Here is a 22372-nt window from a genome sequence, read left to right on the forward strand (position 1 = left end):
TTTACATACAAGATATATAAGTGACGTCAGCGCTGACTGGGACACGGGGGTCACGTGTCACGGGAGCCCTGAGAAGAGCGTCAAACATTTAGATTAAGGTGTTGTCCTAACCCCTTTAAGCCATTACGGTACATATTACTATAATTGAGACCATATGTTCTTATTTGTGTCCTACATTAAAATCTAGATTATTCACACAAATACGCTTCTCAATCAATTATATTTAAGTATCTTAAATCGGGATAATGTTTTTCAAAGTTTTTATCATAGCTTTGTTGCAATAAAATATTTCTCTCTTTTTTTTTTAAATCAAAATATGACAATGATCCTTGTGGCATGGTCCTTCCGAAAGTGTCCTTCTGCTACAGGGTAAACAAATACTGCAAGATGGATGAAAGTCAAAAGCCCTTGAGGCCATCCACAGACATCGGAGGACATACCAAGAAAACATTTCTCTCCCTTAGTTTAAGCTGGCAGCAGGCCACGAATGCACAAAGCTCATTGATGAGCATGTCAAACATGGGTCAGCTTGTCCGATAGGACGCCACTAAAGTTACTGTAGTATGAATTGCTTAGAGTTACTGTTCCTGCAACTAGAGATGTGCAAACCCGAACAGTAAAGTTCAGTGTCCGTACCGAACACCTAGTGTCTGTGCCAGGCCCCCCGAACACAGACTTCTCTAGGAAGTCAGTGTTAAACATGTGCACACGTTTGGGAATTTTCGCTAAAAACGTGAAAAAAAGCATATATTAACCCCTTCATGACCCAGCCTATTTTGACCTTAAAGACCTTGCCGTTTTTTGCAATTCTGACCAGTGTCCCTTTATGAGGTAATAACTCAGGAACGCTTCAACGGATCCTAGCGGTTCTGAGATTGTTTTTTCGTGACATATTGGGCTTCATGTTAGTGGTAAATTTAGGTCAATAAATTCTGCGTTTATTTGTGATAAAAATGGAAATTTGGCGAAAATGTTGAAAATTTCGCAATTTTCACATTTTGAATTTTTATTCTGTTAAACCAGAGAGATATGTGACACAAAATAGTTAATAAATAACATTTCCCACACGTTTACTTTACATCAGCACAATTTTGGAAACAAAATTTTTTTTTGTTAGGAAGTTATAAGGGTTAAAATTTGACCAGCGATTTGTCATTTTTACAACGAAATTTACAAAACCATTTTTTTTAGGGACCACCTCACATTTGAAGTCAGTTTGAGGGGTCTATATGGCTGAAAATACCCAAAAGTGACACCATTCTAAAAACTGCACCCCTCAAGGTACTCAAAACCACATTCAAGAAGTTTATTAACCCTTCAGGTGCTTCACAGCAGCAGAAGCAACATGGAAGGAAAAAATGAACATTTAACTTTTTAGTCACAAAAATTATCTTTTAGCAACAATTTTTTTATTTTCCCAATGGTAAAAGGAGAAACTGAACCACGAAAGTTGTTGTCCAATTTGTCCTGAGTACGCTGATACCTCATATGTGGGGGTAAACCACTGTTTGGGCGCACGGCAGGGCTTGGAAGGGAAGGAGCGCCATTTGACTTTTTGAATCAAAAATTGGCTCCACTCTTTAGCGGACACCATGTCACGTTTGGAGAGCCCCCGTGTGCCTAAAAATTGGAGCTCCCCCACAAGTGACCCCATTTTGGAAACTAGACGCCCCAAGGAACTTATCTAGATGCATAGTGAGCACTTTGAACCCCCAGGTGCTTCACAAATTAATCCGTAAAAATGAAAAAGTACTTTTTTTTCACAAAAAAATTCTTTTAGCCTCAATTTTTTCATTTTCACATGGGCAACAGGATAAAATGGATCCTAAAATGTGTTGGGAAATTTCTCCTGAGTACACCAATACCTCACATGTGGGGGTAAACCACTGTTTGGGCACATGGTAAGGCTCGGAAGGGAAGGAGCGCCATTTGACTTTTTGAATGAAAAATTAGCTCCAATTGTTAGCGGACACCATGTCACGTTTGGAGAGCCCCTGTGTGCCTAAACATTGGAGATCCCCCAGAAATGACACCATTTTGGAAACTAGACCCCCAAAGGAACTAATCTAGATGTGTGGTGAGGACTTTGAACCCCCAAGTGCTTCACAGAAGTTTATAACGCAGAGCCATGAAAAAAAAAAAAAAATTATTTTCTCAAAAATGATCTTTTAGCCTGCAATTTTTTATTTTCCCATGGGTAACAGGAGAAATTTGACCCCAAAAGTTGTTGTCCAGTTTCTCCTGAGTACGCTGATACCCCATATGTGGGGGTAAATCACTGTTTGGGCACATGCCGGGGCTCGGAAGTGAAGTAGTGACGTTTTGAAATGCAGACTTTGATGGAATGCTCTGTGGGCGTCACGTTGCGTTTGCAGAGCCCCTGATGTTCCTTAACAGTAGAAACCCCCCACAAGTGACCCCATTTTGGAAACTAGACCCCCAAAGGAACTTATCTAGATGTGTGGTGAGCACTTTGAACCCCCAAGTGCTTCATAGAAGTTTATAATGCAGAGCCGTGAAAATAATAAATACGTTTTCTTTCCTCAAAAATAATTATTTAGCCCAGAATTTTTTATTTTCCCAAGGGTTACAGGAGAAATTGGACCCCAAAAGTTGTTGTCCAGTTTCTCCTGAGTACGCTGATACCCCATGAGTGGGGGTAAACCACTGTTTGGGCACACGTCGGGGCTCAGAAGGGAAGTAGTGACTTTTGAAATGCAGACTTTGATGGAATGGTCTGCGGGTGTCACGTTGCGTTTGCAGAGCCCCTGGTGTGCCTAAACAGTAGAAACCCCCACAAGTGACCCCATTTTAGAAATTAGACCCCCCAAGGAACTTATCTAGATATGTGGTGAGCACTTTGAACCCCCAAGTGCTTCACAGACGTTTACAACGCAGAGCCGTGAAAATAAAAAATCATTTTTCTTTCCTCAAAAATTATGTTTTAGCAAGCATTTTTTTTGATTCACAAGGGTAACAGGAGAAATTGGACCCCAGTAATTGTTGCGCAGTTTGTCCTGAGTATGCTGGTACCCCATATGTGGGGGTAAACCACTGTTTGGGCACACGTCAGGGCTCGGAAGTGAGGGAGCACCATTTGACTTTTTGAATATGAGATTGGCTGGAATCAATGGTGGCGCCATGTTGCGTTTGGAGACCCCTGATGTGCCTAAACAGTGGTAACCCTTCAATTCTAACTCCAACACTAACCCCAACACACCCCTAACCCTAATCCCAACTGTAGCCATAACCCTAAACACAACCCTAACCGCAACACACCCCTAACCACAACCCTAACCCCAACACACCCCTAACCATAACCACAACCCTAATTCCAACCCTAACCCTAAGGCTATGTGCCCACGTTGCGGATTCGTGTGAGATATTTTCGCACCATTTTTGAAAAATCCGCGGGTAAAAGGCACTGCGTTTTACCTGCGGATTTTCCGCGGATTTCCAGTGTTTTTTGTGCGGATTTCACCTGCGGATTCCTATTGAGGAACAGGTGTAAAACGCTGCGGAATCCGCACAAAGAATTGACATGCTGCGGAAAATACAACGCAGCGTTTCCGCGTGGTATTTTCTGCACCATGGGCACAGCGGATTTGGTTTCCATATGTTTACATGGTACTGTAAACCTGATGGAACACTGCTGCGAATCCGCAGCCAAATCCGCACCGTGTGCACATAGCCTAATTCTAAAGGTATGTGCACACGCTGCGGAAAACGCTGCGGATCCGCAGCAGTTTCCCATGAGTTTACAGTTCAATGTAAACCTACGGGAAACAAAAATCGCTGTGCCCATGCTGCGGAAAAACTGCACGGAAACGCAGCGGTTTACATTCCGCAGCATGTCACTTCTTTGTGCGGATCCGGCAGCGGTTTTACAACTGCTCAAATAGAAAATCGCAGTTGTAAAACCGCAGTGAAATGCGCAGAAAAACCGCGGTAAATCCGCCATAAATCCGCAGCGGTTTAGCACTGCGGATTTATCAAATCCGCAGCGGAAAAATCCGCAGAGGACCAGAATACGTGTGCACATACCGAAACCCTAACCCTAGCCCTAACCCTAGCCCTAACCCTAACCCTACCCCTAGCCCTAACCCTACCCCTAACCCTAACCCTAACCCTACCCCTACCCCTATTCTAACATTAGTGGAAAAAAAAAAAAATTCTTTATTTTTTTATTGTCCCTACCTATGGGGGTGACAAAGGGGGGGGGTCATTTATTATTTTTTTTATTTTGATCACTGAGATATAATCTATCTCAGTGATCAAAATGCACTTTGGAACGAATCTGCCGGACGGCAGATTCGGCGGGCGCACTGCGCATGCGCCCGCCATTTTGGAAGATGGCGGCGCCCAGGGAGAAGACGGACGGGACCCCGGCTGGATCGGTAAGTATGATGGGGTGGGGGGGACCACGGGGGGGGGGGGGGGGGAATCGGAGCACGGGGGGGGGAATCGGAGCACGGGGGGGGAAATCGGAGTGCGGGAGGGGTGGAACGGAGCACGGGGGCGTGGAACGGAGCACGGGGGGGCTGGAATGGAGCACGGGGGTGGTGGAACGGAGCACCGGGGGGGGTGGATCGGAGTGCAGGGGGGGTGATTGGAGCACGGGGGGGGTGATTGGAGCACGGGGGGAGCGGAGCACTGGACGGAGGGGAGCCGGAGCAGTGTACCGGCCAGATCGGAGGGCTGGGGGGGCGATCGGAGGGGTGGGGGCACACTAGTATTTCCAGCCATGGCCGATGATATTTCAGCATCGGCCATGGCTGGATTGTAATATTTCACCCGTTATAATGGGTGAAATATTACAAATCGCTCTGATTGGCAGTTTCACTTTCAACAGCCAATCAGAGCGATCGTAGCCACGAGGGGGTGAAGCCACCCCCCCTGGGCTAAACTACCACTCCCCCTGTCCCTGCAGATCAGGTGAAATGGGAGTTAACCCTTTCACCCGATCTGCAGGGACGCGATCTTTCCATGACGCCGCATAGGCGTCATGGGTCGGAATGGCACCGACTTTCATGACGCCTACGTGGCGTCAAAGGTCGGGAAGGGGTTAAAGGGAACCTGTCACCCCGAAAATCGCGGGTGAGGTAAGCCCACCGCATCAGGGGCTTATCTGCAGCATTCTGTAATGCTGTACATAAGCCCCCGATGTTACCTGAAAAAGGAGAAAAGGACGTTATATTATACTCACCTAGGGGCGGTCCCGCTGCTGGTCTGGTCGGATGGGCGTCTCTGGTCCGCTGCGGCGCCTCCTATCTTCATTACAAGACGTCCTCTTCTGATCTTCAGCCACGGCTCCGGCGCAGGCATACTTTGCTCTGCCCTCTTGAGGGCAGAGGATAGTACTGCAGTGCGCAGGCGCCGGAAAGGTCAGAGGCCTGGCGCCTGCGCACTGCAGTACTTTGTCTGCCCTCAACAGGGCAGAGCAAAGTACGCCTGCGCCGGAGCTGAAGATTAGAAGAGGACGTCTTGTAATGAAGATGGGAGGCGCCGCAGCGGACCAGAGACGCCCATCTGACCTGACCAGCAGCGGGACCGCCCCTGGGTGAGTATAATATAACGTCTTTCTCCTTTTTCAGGTAACATCGGGGGCTTATCTACAGCATTACAGAATGCTGCAGATAAGCCCCTGATACAGGTGGGCTTACCTCACCCGCGATTTTCGGGGTGACAGGTTACCATTAAACATTTTACTTTTTCCGCGCATACTGCGTTTTTTTCTCCGCGGCGGAATCGCATTCCGGAAATAGACGCAGCATGTTCATTCTTTGTGCAGAATCGCGGGGATTCCGCACAAATAGGAATGCATAGATCCACTTACTTTCCGCATGGGGCTATGCCCACTATGCGGGAAGTAAGCGGATCATGTGCGGTTGGTACCCAGGGTGGAGGACAGGAGGCTCTCCTCCAGACCCTGGAAACCACATAATTGTTAAAAGAAAATAAAAAAAATTAAAATAAAAAATAGTGATATTCTCACCTTCCGGCGTCCCTACTCAGCTTTCCCTTTCCTCGCAATGCTCTGGTTCCAGTAATGCATTGCGAAAATGACCTCTGATGATGTCATCTGGGGTCATGCCGCAAAGCATTACTGGGACCGGACCATCGCAGGAGCGGGGAAAGTCTGCCGGGGAAACCGGAAGGTGAGAATATCATGATTTATTATTTATTTTAATTATTAACATTCTATCTTTTTACTATTGATGCTGCAAATCTAAATGACACTGCTAAAAGGTGCCATCGTGGCTTCTGAGTTAACACAACCAAATGAGCATCTGTGGGGTGGTGTGCGGAAAAGACCAGTCTCATTCATGGAGTCCCACCGCACAGCTTACAGTACCTGCTGCTGCATCCTGATGATAAACGGCCCCTTCAGTGAGGCTGAATATAAAAGGTTTATAATGACACATTTACCATTAATAACAGTGCTGCTCTTTAGGTGACAAAACATAACAGGTCTTATACTCCTCAGCTTCTACAAAGGAATCCCTTAGCTTTTTGACAGCAGAATGTGTTTTGGAAGGAGGTAAGGGAGGAAGGCTCACGGAGTCACATGCCGAATTGTACAGCTAAGAATCTGCTCTGAAGCATGCACTTCGCTCCAAGAGTGAGCCAGGCAAGTCATAGCACATAACCACTCCCAGGAAGACAAATATGTGGCCAACAAAAAGGAAAAATATCCTGATTATTATCAGTATTGAATAATATAGCATCCTACAGAAAATAAATAAATATGGTAAATTAAAAAAAAAATACAAAAACAGGAAAGAAAAAAAATCCTAATATTGCATTATAAATAATAATAATCTTTATTTATATAGCGCCAACATATTCCGCAGCGCTTTACAGTTTAACAGTTTCAAACACAAAAGTCATAAGTAACAACATTAACAATACAATAATTATAGCAAAATAAATTATAAACATGGAGCCTAAGGCTGTGTGCACACGTTCAGGTTTTTTCGCGATAAAAACTCATTAAAAACGCATACATTATGCATCCTATCATTTAGAATGCATTCTGCATGTTTTGTGCACAAGATGCGTTTTTTTCCGCGAAAAAAATGCATCGTGGTAAAAAAAAGCAGCATGTTCATTCATTTTGCGGATTTTCTGCGTTTTTCCCACTATTCTATGCATTTGGGAAAAAACGTACAAAACACGTGTCAACAACGCGATAAAAACGCATGCGGATTTCGGGCAGAAATGTCCGGTTTTTGTCAGGAAAATTTCTGCAAGAAATCCTGATGTGTGCACTACCCTTAGGCACACTTTTGGGCCTCTGTTTCACTTTCAAGGAGCAGTTTTGCAATTTTTTTTCCTGGGCAAACCGCCCGCATTTATACTCGAGTATAAGCCGAGATTTTCAGCCCAAATTTTTGGGCTGAAAGTGCCCCTCTCGGCTTATACTCGAGTCACAGTCGGCGGTGGGGTCGGCGGGTGAGGGGGAGAGAGGTCTGAGGCATACTTACCTGCTCCCGGGGCTCCTGGCGCTCCCCCTGCCCGTCCCATGGTCTTCGGTGCCGCAGCTCTTCCCCTGTTCAGCGGTCACGTGGGACCGCTCATTAAACTTATGAATATGGACTCCACTCCCATAGGGGTGGAGTCACATATTCATTCCTCTAATGAGCGGTGCCAGTGACCGCTGACAGAGGAAGAGGCTGCGGCACCCGGAGACCAGCTGTCCGGGAGAAGGAGCCAGGGACGCCGGGAGCATGTAAGTATTACATATTCACCTGTCCACGTTCCACACGCCGGGCGCCGCTCCGTCTTCCCGTCCTCTGGCTCTGACTGTGCAGGTAAGAGGGCGCGATGACGTATAGTGTGCGCGCCGCCCTCTGCCTGATCAGTCAGTGCGGAGAGACGGGACGCTGAGGAGCTGCAAGCAAGAGAGGCGAGTATGGCATTTTTTTTTTATTGCAGCAGTCGCAGCATTATACAGTATATACCGGTAGCACAGTTTTATATGGCACATCTATGGGGCAACAATGAACGGTGCAGAGCACTATATGGCAGAGCTTTCTATGGCACATCTATGGGGCAATAATGAACGGTATGGAGCATCTATTTTTATTTTTGAAATTCACTGGTAGCTGCTGCATTTCCTACCCTAGGCTTATACTCGAGTCGATAAGTTTTCCCAGTTTTTTGTGGCAAAATTGGGGGGGGGGGGGTTGGCTTATCCTCGGGTCGGCTTATACTCGAGTATATACGGTAATTAATATTTTTCTGCACAAATAATAATAGCTCATACAGATGTCAGTAATTTTTCCTGAACACAAAAAATTGTCCAAGTTTTTAATCAGCGTTTGATCAGTTTTTACCATCAGTGTTTTATCAGTTTTTCACAGCTAAAAAAAAAAAAAAGAAAAAAGAAAAAAAAAAGAAAAGGATGGAAGCTCAGTAAAAAAACAAAAACTAATATATGGACATGTATACAGCTCAAGAGAATAGATAACCGTGAAAAATACAGAGAGGAAGAGTACAAGAAAACCTTATGTCTGAATGATCCCCAATAAATTAGGCCAATAATACACAAAAAAACAAAAAAAAAAAAAACACATTATATCACTACTCACGTTTGCTTTAAAGACTTTACATTTTACAGTGGGTTCGTTATATTAAAAATTAAATTGAGAACGCAACAGAGTTGGCCAAACGATAAACTTGAAAATGACATTCCTGGTTTGGGGCGCACACGGGGTCCATCATACTGAAAGCCCCACCATTCTAGATTTGGTGACTAGGGTTGGGATCATGAGTTCACATAAGGGCTGTAGCAAGAGGTTTATTTGCAGTCTTGCTATATTGGAGTCTCTCCCCTGATGTATAAACCAAACGTGTAGGCAGAAATGGCACAATGTACTGGGTATAAACCCAAACCTTCCAATCTATATACCAACTGGCAAAAGAGAGAAGACAGCTACTGTATATCCCCCTAATTGATATACAATTGTCTCTACCATGCCACAGAGATCGGCACCCTATATGAAGAAGATGGCGCACTCTGCTCAATATACCGTACATTAACGCTAAAAACCCTTTTGTGTACCTTCCCCATTGCATAATAGTGCAAAAACACACCAGTATGACAAAACACAATCCTAGGAATGTAATCAGCAGAAAGGGGAACCAAATAGTAAATGGGACCCTTACCTTATACACCAAGAAGCAGCATTCAAATAATCCCGGTTCACATTAGGCCTCAAATCAGAAATTTTGCTAGCATCAAGACAAATAATAGAATAGGGGGAGCGGAGTAGATGGATCTATCGTTTTGTGAGAAAACATTCAGTATAACCCTTGTCCTAATCATTTCAACTTCACATGTACAGCACCATGGAATTAATGGTGCTATATAAATAACTTATCTTTCTGGGATTTTCGGTCCAATGTCCAATCCTATCAGTGACTGACAGCTATCTTTGTTAAGTGTGTGCACAGGGAGCGGTCAGTCACTGATAGGGCCGCCCACTGGACCAAACATCCCAGAAAGAGCAGAGGATTACACAGGGCTGTGGAGTCGGAGTTAGTTTTGGTCAGAGTCGGTAGAAATGTACCGACTCCAGCTTTAAAAAAAAAAAAAAAAAAAAAATGTATTAAAATTTCATAATTGAACTTTCATATGAATGTTATAAATGTTACTCAAATATATATGTTCTATCAAACTATGAACAACAGTGATAAGCAGATAAGAACACAGCCAGTACATTTCAGCAGAATTTTTCATGTGCACTAAATGAAATTGAGAAATTTGACCGTTCATCAAAAATAACAGTGCAACAAGCGATTCCTCTGTATCCCGACATTGTCAGAGATGTTGCCCGAGTGGTTACTGCTTTGCCACCAACCCAAGTTAGTGTAGAACTCTGCTCTCAAAATAATTAGATCAGATTTCAGGGCATCCATGAAGGAGGATCTGACAGAGGCAATACTTTTTCTGAGGACAAATTTATAGATTTCTTCTTATTAACTGCATAACAGTGTTTATTGCATATTTACTTAAAAGAGTTAAGAAAAATTTATAAAAGTTATTTGCTATATTCTAATTGTATTCTAATAAATATAGTTTTTGCTCTAAGTGGTCTGATTACTTATATGATGGTGAGAACGATGTTAATATTTGACAACAGTAAATTTATTGTTACGAATTGGCCATTTATGAAGGAGTTGGAGTCGGAACCTGATAAAATCCAGGAGTCGGAGTCGCAACTGTGGCTTACTGACTCCACAGCCCTGGGATTACATTAGTACACAGGTTTTGTGAGAAAACAACGTATCAATCTACTCAGCTCCTCCTGCTCTATAACGTGATGCCTACAGATGGGACTGTCATCTCATGGTGGCAAGTTCACTTTAAGAAATTCAACAAAAAAGGAACACAATTCATAAGCACGTTAACTTAGTTGTCCTGAATTAAAAGAAAAAAAAAAACGAAGACGTCAGGAAAAGAGATCTCCACCGATCGCCATTACTGAAGAGCAGAAGCAATTTACTAGACCCAAGTTCAGCTCCGATCTGCATTGCCTAGTGTCATCAGATGGAATTCCAGAGTCTTCTCCTGCACTGGCCGACCTTTTCTTATACATTTCTCTTTGAAAAGTTATGGAATTATTCTAGTTTTACTACTAAACTCAGCTGACCATACACCTTCTGAAACAATGGCAGAATAGTATCAGTTTTGCTAATGTCAAACAGCTCTTCTTGCAAGGACATGATGCCAAAGTCCACAATTGCAGTTCAAGAAGATTTCATCAGTTTGAGCATGTTAAACTGGCCACATGGAATACTGGCTTCAAAGAAGAGTAAAATTTAGTTTTTATTTAATTTCTTCTCCCCACAGTGAAAATAAGCACTTGTAAAGTTCAGGTTATGACTTACGACAAGGTCAGATTTACTTTGTGGTCGTGTACTACTTCCACTGTATGATCAATCATAAACTGGCAACATACAGAGGATAAAAAATAGCCAAGAACAGGCTTCCTCCTGTGAGACATGTACTGAGTCTGCTCTTCAGTGGTCTCACTGTAGTCAGTGCTGGGAGTAATGAATGTGCTTACAGCGCCGGTAGCACAGCTATATGCTCTCACCCACACCAAATGCCATGAGATGAAAACGAAAGTATTAGGTTTTCACATTTTGCTCGGCTCCACTTCTGATATTTTGCAATCACACACAGGTCTACAGTTACAGTTTACTCTATCATTACATGCCTCATAGAATGGTAGAGTTGGAAGAGACCTCCTGGGTCATCTGGTCCAACCCCCTGCTCAAAGCAGGATTCACTAAACCAGAGGTCCCCAACTCCAGTCCTCAAGGCCCACCAACAGGTCATGTTTTCAGGATTTCCTTAGTCTTGCCCAGGTAATAATTGCATCACCTGTGCAATGCAAAGGAAATCCTGAAAACATGACCTGTTGGTGGGCCTTGAGGACTGGAGTTGGGGACCTCTGCACTAAACCATCTCAGATAGATGTCTGTCCAGCCTCTGTTTGAAGACTTCCATGGAAGAAGAACTCTTCACCTCTCGTGGCAGCCTGTTCCACTCATTGATCACCCTCACTGTCAAAGAGTTTTTAATATCTTATCTGTACATTCTCCTTTTAAGTTTCGTTCCATTGCTTCTTGTGTTTCCACGAGCAAATGAGATTAAAGGATGATCCCTTACACGGACACCCCTTCAGATATTTGTAGGCAGCCATTAGGTCTCCTCTTGGCCTTTTTTGCAGCTTCAGAATGCTATTAATCTGCACTGTGACACCTTTCACAGTGAACACAGAAAACTATCAGTGTTGTGAGGAGGGTTACCGTATATACTCGAGTATAAGCAGAGATTTTCAGCCCATATAGTGTGCGCGGCGCCCTCTGCCTGATCAGTCAGTGCAGAGACGCCGGACCGAACGCCGGGAGCTGCAATCAAGAGAGGCGAGTATGGCATTTTTTTTTTTAATTGCAGCAGCAGCGGCACAGTTTTATGTGGAGCATCTATGGGGAAATATGAACGGCGCAGAGCACTATATGGGGCACAGCTATGGGGAAATATGAACGGTGCAGAGCACTATATATAGGGCACAGATATGGGGAAATATGAATGGTGCAGAGCATATATGGCACAGCTATGGGGAAATAATGATCTATTTTTATTTTTGAAATTCACCGGTAAATGCTGCATTTCCACCCTAGGCTTATACTCGAGTCAATAAGTTTTCACAGTTTTTTGTGGCAAAATTAGGGGGGGGGGAGGGGTGTTATGCAGCTATTAACCCTGTGTGACCAACCTTTTACTATTGATGCTGCGTATACAGCATCAATAGTAAAACGATCTAATGTTACAAATAAGAATAATAATTAAAAACAAAAAAAAAAAACAAAAAAAAAAAAACACAAAACAAAAAAAAAAAAAAAGGTTATTCTCACCCTCCGATGTCGCGTCCGGTCCTCGGCAGTGCAAGCGACAGGTTCCGGTGCTAAGGATGCTATGCAAAAAGGACCTGCCATGACGTCACGGTCATGTGACAGCGACATCATCACAGGTCCTGCGCTCATACCAACCCTGGGACCGGAAGCTGCCGTGTGCACCGCACAAAGGTGCCAGGACTACGAGGGGCCCCTTGGAAGGTGAGTATATGTTTATCTTTTAACCTGTTACATATGTGGCTGGCCAATATACTACGTGGCTGGCCAATACACTACGTGGGCTGTGCAATACACTACGTGGGCTAGCCAATATACTATGTGGACATGCATATTCTAGTATACCCGATGAGTTAGAATCGGGCCACCATCTAGTTTGTATAAGAAACTCCCATGGTTTGCTATGCTCAGGTTATGAGCGACTACCCATTTCATGATGAAGACCCCTGCCTCCTTCTCACATTAGGAATGCCATTCTAGTGTCTTGCTAGTAATAAAATCTATCAATATAAAGCAGCCGCCTAGAAGTGTCATCTCACATTCCAGAGATAATGATCATAACCTGAAAATTAGCATTGCAGAGTTCTGGCAGGTATCAGCAATTAATATGCTACCATTTCCTGCTTTGACTTTATGTAGAGCCTTTGTAATAACTCCTTTGGCACAACTATACTGGGGGGGGGAGGGAAAGGATAATTACCGTACTTACTCGATGACAATAGGAATGGTGGCTCAATAGTTTGCAATGGGGTCTTAAGTTTCTTATTCAACCAGGGGCATAATGAACATACGATATTTGGAATGTTTTCCCTACTACTTGGAAAACCTCTCAATCCCCATGTTCCCAGCTTGTAAAATTAGGGCAAGGTCACACTTGCGAGTGCAATGTGAGGAACTCGCACGAGTCTCGTGGCATCAATACCCGGCACTGGAGGGTTCAGCTGCATAGAAATGCATGCCGGCGCACACTCCGGTACCGAGTGCCGCCAGCAGTGCCGGGTATTGAGGTGCGAGAGACTTGTGCGAGTTTCTCACATTGTACTCACAAGTGTGACCCCGGCCTAAAGGTACCGTCACACTAGACGATATCGCTAGCGATCCGTGACGTTGCAGCGTCCTCGCTAGCGATATCGTCCAGTGTGACAGGCAGCAGCGATCAGGCCCCTGCTGTGCTGTCGCTGGTCGGGGAAGAAAGTCCAGAACTTTATTTCGTCGCTGGACTCCCCGCAGACATCGCTGAATCGGCGTGTGTGACACCGATTCAGCGATGTCTTCACTGGTAACCAGGGTAAACATCGGGTAACTAAGCGCAGGGCCGCGCTTAGTAACCCGATGTTTACCCTGGTTACCATCGTAAAAAAACAAACAGTACATACTTACATTCAGCTGTCTGTCCCTTGCCGTCTATTTCCTGCACTGACTGCTGGCCGCAAAGTGAAAGTGAAAGCACAGCACAGCGGTGAGTCACACAGCGGTGACTCACCACTGTGGCTGTGCTCTGCTTTCACTTTGCGGCCAGCAGTCAGTGCAGCAAACAGACGGCAAGGGACAGACAGCTGAATGTAAGTATGTACTGTTTGTTTTTTTACGATGGTAACCAGGGTAAACATCGGGTTACTAAGCGCGGCCCTGCGCTTAGTTACCCGATGTTTACCCTGGTTACCGGGGACCTCGGGATCGTTGGTCGCTGGAGAGCGGTCTGTGTGACAGCTCTCCAGCGACCAAACAGCGACGCTGCAGCGATCCGGATCGTTGTCGGTATCGCTGCAGCGTCGCTAAGTGTGACGGTACCTTTACACTTAAAGGTATGTTTCCAAATTCAGTAAACGCAGCGTTCATCCACAGCGGCCAGATGTTACAGCATAGTGGATAGGATTTGAAGAAATCCCATCTCCACTAAACCTGCAGGGACGCCTCCAGTTTCCCTGTGGAGAAGGAGATGCAGAGCATCTTTCGAGACCGCAGCATGTCAGTTTATCTTGCAGAGACGCTCCATATCTGCAAGATAAACTTCCTGTCCAATGTATAGGATGTGGTGATTCCACACAGTTCAGTGAACACACGCGGCAGCGCTTTGGACGGAGTGGACATGTGCTGCGTCCTAAGCGCTGCCTGTTCCTGACCGTGGAAACATACCCCAATACTCATCGCCGATGCCGTTCCTGCGGTGTCTGTACTGGCTCTCCGCGACATTGCATGACATTAGGTCACAGGATGCCCGGGAGAGTCAGCACAGATACCGCTTGAACAGCGCCAACCCCGGACATGGGTATAAAAGTGTTATTTTACAAGAGGAAAATATAGGGATTGAAAAAGGGTTGTCCAAGAAGTGGACAGCTACTGTAAGTGGGGACATATAGAGACAAACATTACCAAGTAACACCTAGTCCAACAGTTATAGGAGTAGTGAGGGCCCAGTGACGCACCAACGGTTTGCTATGACAACAAGGGGTCTGTTAAGACCACACAATGCCTGGCATCATGGAGATCCCTTGGACCCTAGCCGGGGCTTCATAGGAGATAGTGATTTTTACTATATGGGGTAATGCAGTGGTATTGCTGTATGTACGAGTGACCAGACAATGCAGGAAAGGGGGGGTTTTGGAAATCACCCCTCTTCCCTCCCCTCCCCCCCCCGCCGCCATTACAAATGGAGTTAAAAAAAAAAAAAAAAAAAATGCACATATTTGCTTATGACCGCATACTGAAAGTCTGATCAAAATATAAAAATAAGTACCCCAATCAGAAAACATTGCCCCCTACTGTTTATACTACCACATATACTTCAGGCTATCAGTGTCTGGAGTTTCCTCTTTTTGGCCAAGTAGGCACAATCCATTAGACTGCTTTCACACATCAGTTTTTTGCCGTCAGGTGCAATCCGGCGAATTTTGAAAAAAAAAATATTTTTTTTTTTAATACGTTTCCGGCAAGAGTTGCCGCTGGATCCGTTTTTTCCTCATAGACTTGTATTAGTGACAGATTGTGACGGATGGCCTCACGTTTCATCAGTTTTCGGTTTTCCAGTGGCCGGAGAAAAAGGACATAGTAACATTTGTGTCCGTCAAAATAAACGGACAGCAACGGATCCGTCATTTGCTACAATGGAACCCTATGGCGCCGGCTCCGTCAAATGACTGAGCATGCTCCGATTTTTTTTTTAGGATCCAATTAGCTGTATCAGCTAGTCCGATCCATCGCATCAGTTTTTCACAATCTGCGATGGATCCGTTTTTATCAACATTCGACGAATTGTGCCTGATGGCAAAAAAACTGATGTGTGAAAGCAGCCTTACTTTATTAGACATGGAAAATGCAGCCACCCTCTGAACTCCCGAGCCATTATTTTTGCAATACATATGTATAATACTCTATTCCTCTATTGTTGTGGTGCCACATTTCGGTCACATCCTGTCACCCTATTTTATTTTAATGTACAATTTTTTTTTTTTGTTAAATTAAGCAATATTTTTTTTCTTTCTATAACCTTGTTCTTGGGTGCATTTTGCTGTACAAGTTCTCAAAATGACAGCAAGCAGCCCAGTAAGTGACATCACTGGAATCACAGTATCTGCCCCACATCATGCTGCTTTTAGATGGTGTCAGATTTCCTTGAAGTAAACCTCTTTTATCCACTTTCAAGTGTGAAGGCTGCAAAAAAAACCTGCAGTTTTCAATGCAAAAAAATCCCAAACCCATCTCAGTGTTAACACGAATTTAAAAGACAAGTCCATTGCTTTGGCATCAATCTGAGGGGCCCTAGTAACGGTTATCTAAGTTTTGTCATCAGCCACAAGGGCAACAGAATCCGGCATCTCTTAACTGTTGGGCTACATGCACACTGCGGATAAACGGCACGCTTTCCAGCAATTCAGATCCTCACTGTAATATAGATGCTGCCTCTTAGAGTTATCTACACACTGCAAATCTGAAACACGGCAATTCATTTATGCCGAATTCCTACTAGACTGAACTCTTGCAATGCACAGAGCAACGTCTGCAGCAATTCTGCACGAGCTTATGCGGATATTGCCAGAACAACGCCACCAAGTGTGCACACAGCCTTAGGGTACCGTCACATTTAGCGACGCTGCAGCGATAGAGACAACGATGCCGATCGCTGCAGCGTCGCTGTTTGGTCGCTGGAGAGCTGTCATACAGACAGCTCTCCAGCGACCAACGATTCCGAAGTCCCCTGGTAACCAGGGTAAACATCTGGTTACTAAGCGCAGGGCCACGCTTAGTAACCCGATGTTTACCGTTGTAAAAGTTTGAAGAAAAATAAACAGTACATACTTACATTCCGGTGTCTGTCCCCCAGCGTCAGCTTCCCTGCACTGTGTCAGCGCCGGCCATAAAGCAGAGCACAGCGGTGATGTCACCGCTGTGCTCTGCTTTACGGCCGGCCGGCGCTGACACAGTGCAGGGAAGCTGACGCCAGGGGACAGACACCGGAATGTAAGTATGTACTGTTTGTTTTTGTTTTTTTTAACTTTTACAATGGTAACCAGGGTAAATATCGGGTTACTAAGCGCGGCCCTGCGCTTAGTAACCCGATGTTTACCCTGGCTACCAGTGAACACATCGCTGGATCGGCGTCACACACGCCGATTCAGCGATGACAGCGGGTGATCAGCGACCAAATAAAGGTCCTGATCATTCCCCAACGACCTCCCAGCAGGGGCCTGATCGTTGGTCGCTGTCACGCATAACGATTTCGTTAACGATATCGTTGCTACGTCACAAAAAGCAACGATATCGTTAACGAAATCGTTATGTGTGAAGGTACCTTTAGACCACGTCCCCACGTCGTGTTTAGCAGTCCAAGCAGAGCAGATTTTATTTCATGAAAACTCATGCACCCTTTCAGTTTAATATATATAATGACTTTTCGGTTCGTCATCCATTTTTTTTTATCCATCAGCAGATACTAAAAACTTACAAGACTAAATACAGTCTACGACAAGCAATGGTAATATATTTGTAAATCTCAGATGCTATTCAGTAGCTCCATATAGACTTGAACAGTCTGATGTGACACAGAACTGGCACATGAAGTGGTACATGCAGAATCTGTACATGGGGAAAGAAAACTTGCTCCCCTGCACTGCCCCCAAAATAGTAGTTTGTGGCATTTAGACCGAAAGTACACAGTCACATGAACCCACTCTAAAAGAGCATAGTACTTACTCCACACATGCCGCAGGTTATCCTCACAGACTGGCCCTATTAATGGGGCTAATGCTCATTCTGCTCTGCAACACATCAACCTATGGCAGGAAAATTAAAGTGACTGCCAAGTGCGAACATGCCCTTATTAGAATTTCTGTACCCTCAGATAACCCGTGCAATCCGGTCACTGGCCACATCAGTAATCTATAGCTGCTGGATGGGAGCCCCCAGAACTTCCTCCTACCTGATGGCATCTCAGTTCTTCCGATTAGCTAACCTGGTGTGACTCAAGTGACATCACGCCAGGCTAGCTAATCAAAAGAAGAGCCACGGATGTGGCCACATCACAGGAGGCAGGTCTCAGGGCTCCCTTCTGGCAACCACACATTACTGGCAGGGCTGACGGACCAGGACCTCCAAATCAAGTCGCACCAACTCCACTGTAAGGAATTTAGTTGCCTGCATTGCCACCAAAGCCTTGTTCACATTCATGTGAGCGCTACTCAGGTTTCTAGTGGGGTCATTCCATATCAAGTGATCCAAATATCAGTATTTTTTAACCTCACATCTTTAGATTTTTTTTTTTATTTTTTGTTTTTATGAAGTACACCTTTAATTAATTACAAATTAAAAGTTTTGAATTTTTTTCTTCATCGGTTAATTTTTTCTTTTTTTTTTTTTAACAGATTTCTAAAGTTTAAAAAAGTGCGGATTTTGGCCTGGTATGGATTTTCATTTTTTATCATATCTCGGGCTAGAATTAAGATAAAGAGGTGGGAGAGGCATCATTTTTCTCAGCACGGTACCGGCTTTCATTTGGCATGTCACAAGACTATGTTTCTTTATATTTGTTTTGGAGAAATCAAATTCAAAATTTTGATGCGCAATTGTGAAAAAAAAAAAGTTTGCTTTAAAATTGTGAAAACATGCATGTGTGTTACTTGTGTTCTTGTTTATATTTGTACAGGGTTTCAACTCGGGACCTATCAAACCTTTATTTATTTTTTTTTTAAAGCCTTGAATCATCTGATTTTATGTTTGTGTGAGTTTCTTCCTTTTTTCTTTTCAAATTACAATTTATTGCATTCAACATCTATATGTAACAATAAAGCAACACAAAAAATACCGAAGTGCCAGAATAAATATATCTTAATCATCATAACACAACTTGTTCAATGCATTCAGGTTGAAAATGCTGAGCAAGCCAAAAGAAAAAAGGTGATCGTATCCTCAAGTATGATTTTCCAAATACAGTCTCATCCTAATTATATGTTACAAACAAGATTAAAAGAACCAATATTTTTACCACCTATTTATACATTAACAATTTTTTTTCTATCACTAAACATGTAATTTATTAAAGGGAACCTGTCACCCCGTTTTTTCAGTAGGAGATAAAAATACCGTTAAATAGGGCCTGAGCTGTGCTTTACAATAGGGTATTTTTTGTCCCGATTCCCCACCTATGCTGCCGAAATACCTTACAAAAGTGTCCTTTTTCACAATCTATGGAGAGTCCAGTAGCCGCCACCAGCGCCGATCATATTCACAGGTCACATCACCAGTTCTGTCATCCATTGCCGATCTTGTGCCGCCTTCTACCACTTCATGGACGTCACTGTCTTCATTTCTGCTTCATTACATGGGATAACAGTACGGTATTGCTGAGTCCCTGCGATGGGTTCTGCTTCCTGTAACCGAGGCTTTTACAAACTCTCCTCCTCTCCGTAGTCCTGGTTTGTACTATACATGAACTGGATGGTAAGAATATTTTTCTCCCTCCATGGAGTTTCCTGGGTGCTAAGATTTGGTGTGAATTTGGCCTGTGGAGGCTGGAGCTGCCGGCCGGTCATCTGCTCTGCAGTCACCGTCTACCCCTGGTCATTCTCAGCCCTAACAAAGCTTCCTCCTCTGTCCTCTCCTGCTTCTAAGCTGTAACATAATATAATACAGTAATATCTAAAAATCATGGATTATTTGGGAAATATAGACCCCACACTGTTAGACCACAGGCTGAACAGATCTGAATTCAAGATTTTCAAATTGACACTGTAAAAGTTGTATTTTTTAAAATATGATCCCATCACAATCCCAGCTTGTGTTTTTGTACAGATGTGGATAGGAGCATAGCAGGCGCATGGGCAGTTTTTGACATTTTGAAATTAAACGTTTTTTTTTCGGAAATGCGTTTTAATATTTTGTGTTTCCGTTCGCATAGGTAAAATATTCTCTTGTGACATATCTGGTGAATGCCTGTACAGTTCTGAGTAGACTGATGTTTATTTTGTTTCTCTATCTTTTTTCTAGCCTGAGTTATGAGTAGAAATGCAAAAGGCAGGCAACACCGAAATTCGCACTTTTTCCGAACTTTGAAAATCAATTTAAAAAAAAAAAAAATATCTAGAATTTTTTTTCTTCACATTTTGCATTCTCTGACACACTATCACCAAATAACAAAATCTCAAAAGAATTAAAAATATAAAGGTAAAAATCATTGGTTCACTTGATATGGAATGACCCAGTGCTGTGTCAGTCAGGATACATCACCATCTACCGGTCCTTCATGCCAACTGGAGAGTAGAGGATATAAAATAAATAAGAAAAACCATAACAGACCGGCCAAGGGTCCTCAGCCACTAGACACCATCACCCAAGAGCCTTCCTTAAGGCTCACTTAGGCTACGTTCACATTAGCGTTATGCTAGTTTGCGTCGGGTTTGCATCGGGCGACGCATGCGCCCTTATATTTAACATGGGGGACGCATGCGTTTTTGTTTGTTGCGTTGTGCGACACATGCGTCTTTTTTGCCGCAAGCGTCGGACCAAGAAAACGCAACAAGTTGCATTTTTCTTGCGTCCAAATTTCGGCAAAAAACGACGCATGCGTCGCAAAACGCAGCGTTTTTGCGTGCGTTTTTATTTGCGTTGTGCGTTGCGTCGCACAACGCAAATGTGAACGTAGCCTTACAGCAACACAGCGTACTGAGCACTAGGGGTGATGCTCGTTATTTCAGGAGAAAACGCTGGTTCAAGAAAGTCACCTAGAATTAGTGACAGCATAAAACATCCGGCCCACCGCTCCCACGGTTCACCCCGGCCCGGCGCTCCCACGGTTCACCCCGGCCGCACGGCCCAGCGCTCCCACGGTTCACCCCGGCCCAGCGCTCCCACGGTTCACCCCGGCCCAGCGCTCCCACGGTTCACCCCGGCCCACCGCTCCCACGGTTCACCCCGGCCCACCGCTCCCACGGTTCACCCCGGCCCACCGCTCACCCCGGCCGCACGGCCCACCGCTCCCACGGTTCACCCCGGCCGCACGGCCCACCGCTCCCACGGTTCACCCCGGCCGCACGGCCCACCGCTCCCACGGTTCACCCCGGCCGCACGGCCCACCGCTCCCACGGTTCACCCCGGCCGCACGGCCCACCGCTCCCACGGTTCACCCCGGCCGCACGGCCCACCGCTCCCACGGTTCACCCCGGCCGCACGGCCCACCGCTCCCACGGTTCACCCCGGCCGCACGGCCCACCGCTCCCACGGTTCACCCCGGCCGCACGGCCCACCGCTCCCACGGTTCACCCCGGCCGCACGGCCCACCGCTCCCACGGTTCACCCCGGCCGCACGGCCCACCGCTCCCACGGTTCACCCCGGCCGCACGGCCCACCGCTCCCACGGTTCACCCCGGCCGCACGGCCCACCGCTCCCACGGTTCACCCCGGCTGCACGGCCCACCGCTCCCACATGTATAAGGAGCACTTAGTGCCATTCCCCCGTGTGCAGATTAGGGGTGCTGGACAGGGGCCCCTGGGAATCATACGACCCACATCAGTAACCAGGGACACAGACACGGAGCTCCGTGTATCACACCTTTCACTATCACGCACCCACGGAGGGTCTGGCTGTAACAAATGGTTAGTGACGAGATGTAAATACCCCCTCCCCCACCCGGCACTCCTCGCCCACGCTGCAGCCCCCGATGTGACGGCACCAGGTGTCCTTACCGATCACGGTTAGCAGTCTGCGGCCTGGATCATTTCTCCGCCTGCCGTAGCCAGGGACAATCCGACCCCCCGCAGCTTCCTTCCCCACCCAAAGGGGCCGATCGCTTGGCTCTACCCCCGGCGGGGGAGGGGTGGCTCCTATGGTAATATTCTTCTGGGATTCTTTAACCCTCTCCCCGTAGAATGGAGAGGAGCGGTAAGGCAGGGGTAACTTGTCCTGGAGCTGCCCCGTATACCGCGGCCCGTACCACCAGAGCGGAGACTCGTCCTCGGCCACAGCAACTGAGGCTCTCCCTTCCTCTCGCGACACTTATTATGACACAACAGGGAAGCGGAAAAGCGAGAGCCGAAGTACGACAGCTGCTAGGGCTGGTCACGTGATGCGCAAGGAGATGCGCCGGCGTCCATTTTCCTTTAGGGCACTTCCGTTCCCTATGGTCTACCTGAAGTAAATGTCACGGTATACGCATTCGTGTGTATTCCACAGCACGTGGTTTCTGCTCTGCTGTGGAAAAGGGCAGCTACTCGGCAGGTTTATTACTTGATGGTCATTATAGGGAGTTGAAAAGTGCTGAGGTAAAGCCCTTGGAGCGAAGTATGAGTTACAGGAGTGTTAGGCGACGTTCACAGGTTGAGTATTTGATCAGTATTTTATAAGCCAAAACCAGGAGGAGAACAATCAGAGAGGGAGCATTAGGCCATGTTCACACGATCAGTATTTGGTCAGTATTCTATATCAGTATTTGTAAGCCAAAACCAGAAGTGGAAC

General features: G+C 45.6%; 1 protein-coding gene across 5 annotated transcripts in view; it reads right to left on the minus strand.

Moving 5' to 3' along the window:
- Window positions 1-21956, minus strand: part of RNF111 (ring finger protein 111) — a 90975-nt gene extending 69019 nt beyond the window's left edge. For 3 of the 5 annotated variants that reach the window (XM_069765895.1, XM_069765894.1, XM_069765892.1), the window contains exon 1: window positions 21604-21920. The gene's annotated coding sequence lies outside the window, so the exon portion shown is untranslated. Of the gene's footprint in view, window positions 1-21603 lie in introns of all 5 variants that reach the window. The other 2 variants (XM_069765896.1, XM_069765893.1) reach the window with 2 other exon arrangements.
- Between the last annotated feature and the right edge of the window lie 416 nt (window positions 21957-22372).

This window comes from Ranitomeya imitator, chromosome 4, assembly GCF_032444005.1.
Source record: "Ranitomeya imitator isolate aRanImi1 chromosome 4, aRanImi1.pri, whole genome shotgun sequence".
Classification (NCBI taxonomy): Eukaryota; Metazoa; Chordata; class Amphibia; order Anura; family Dendrobatidae; genus Ranitomeya; species Ranitomeya imitator.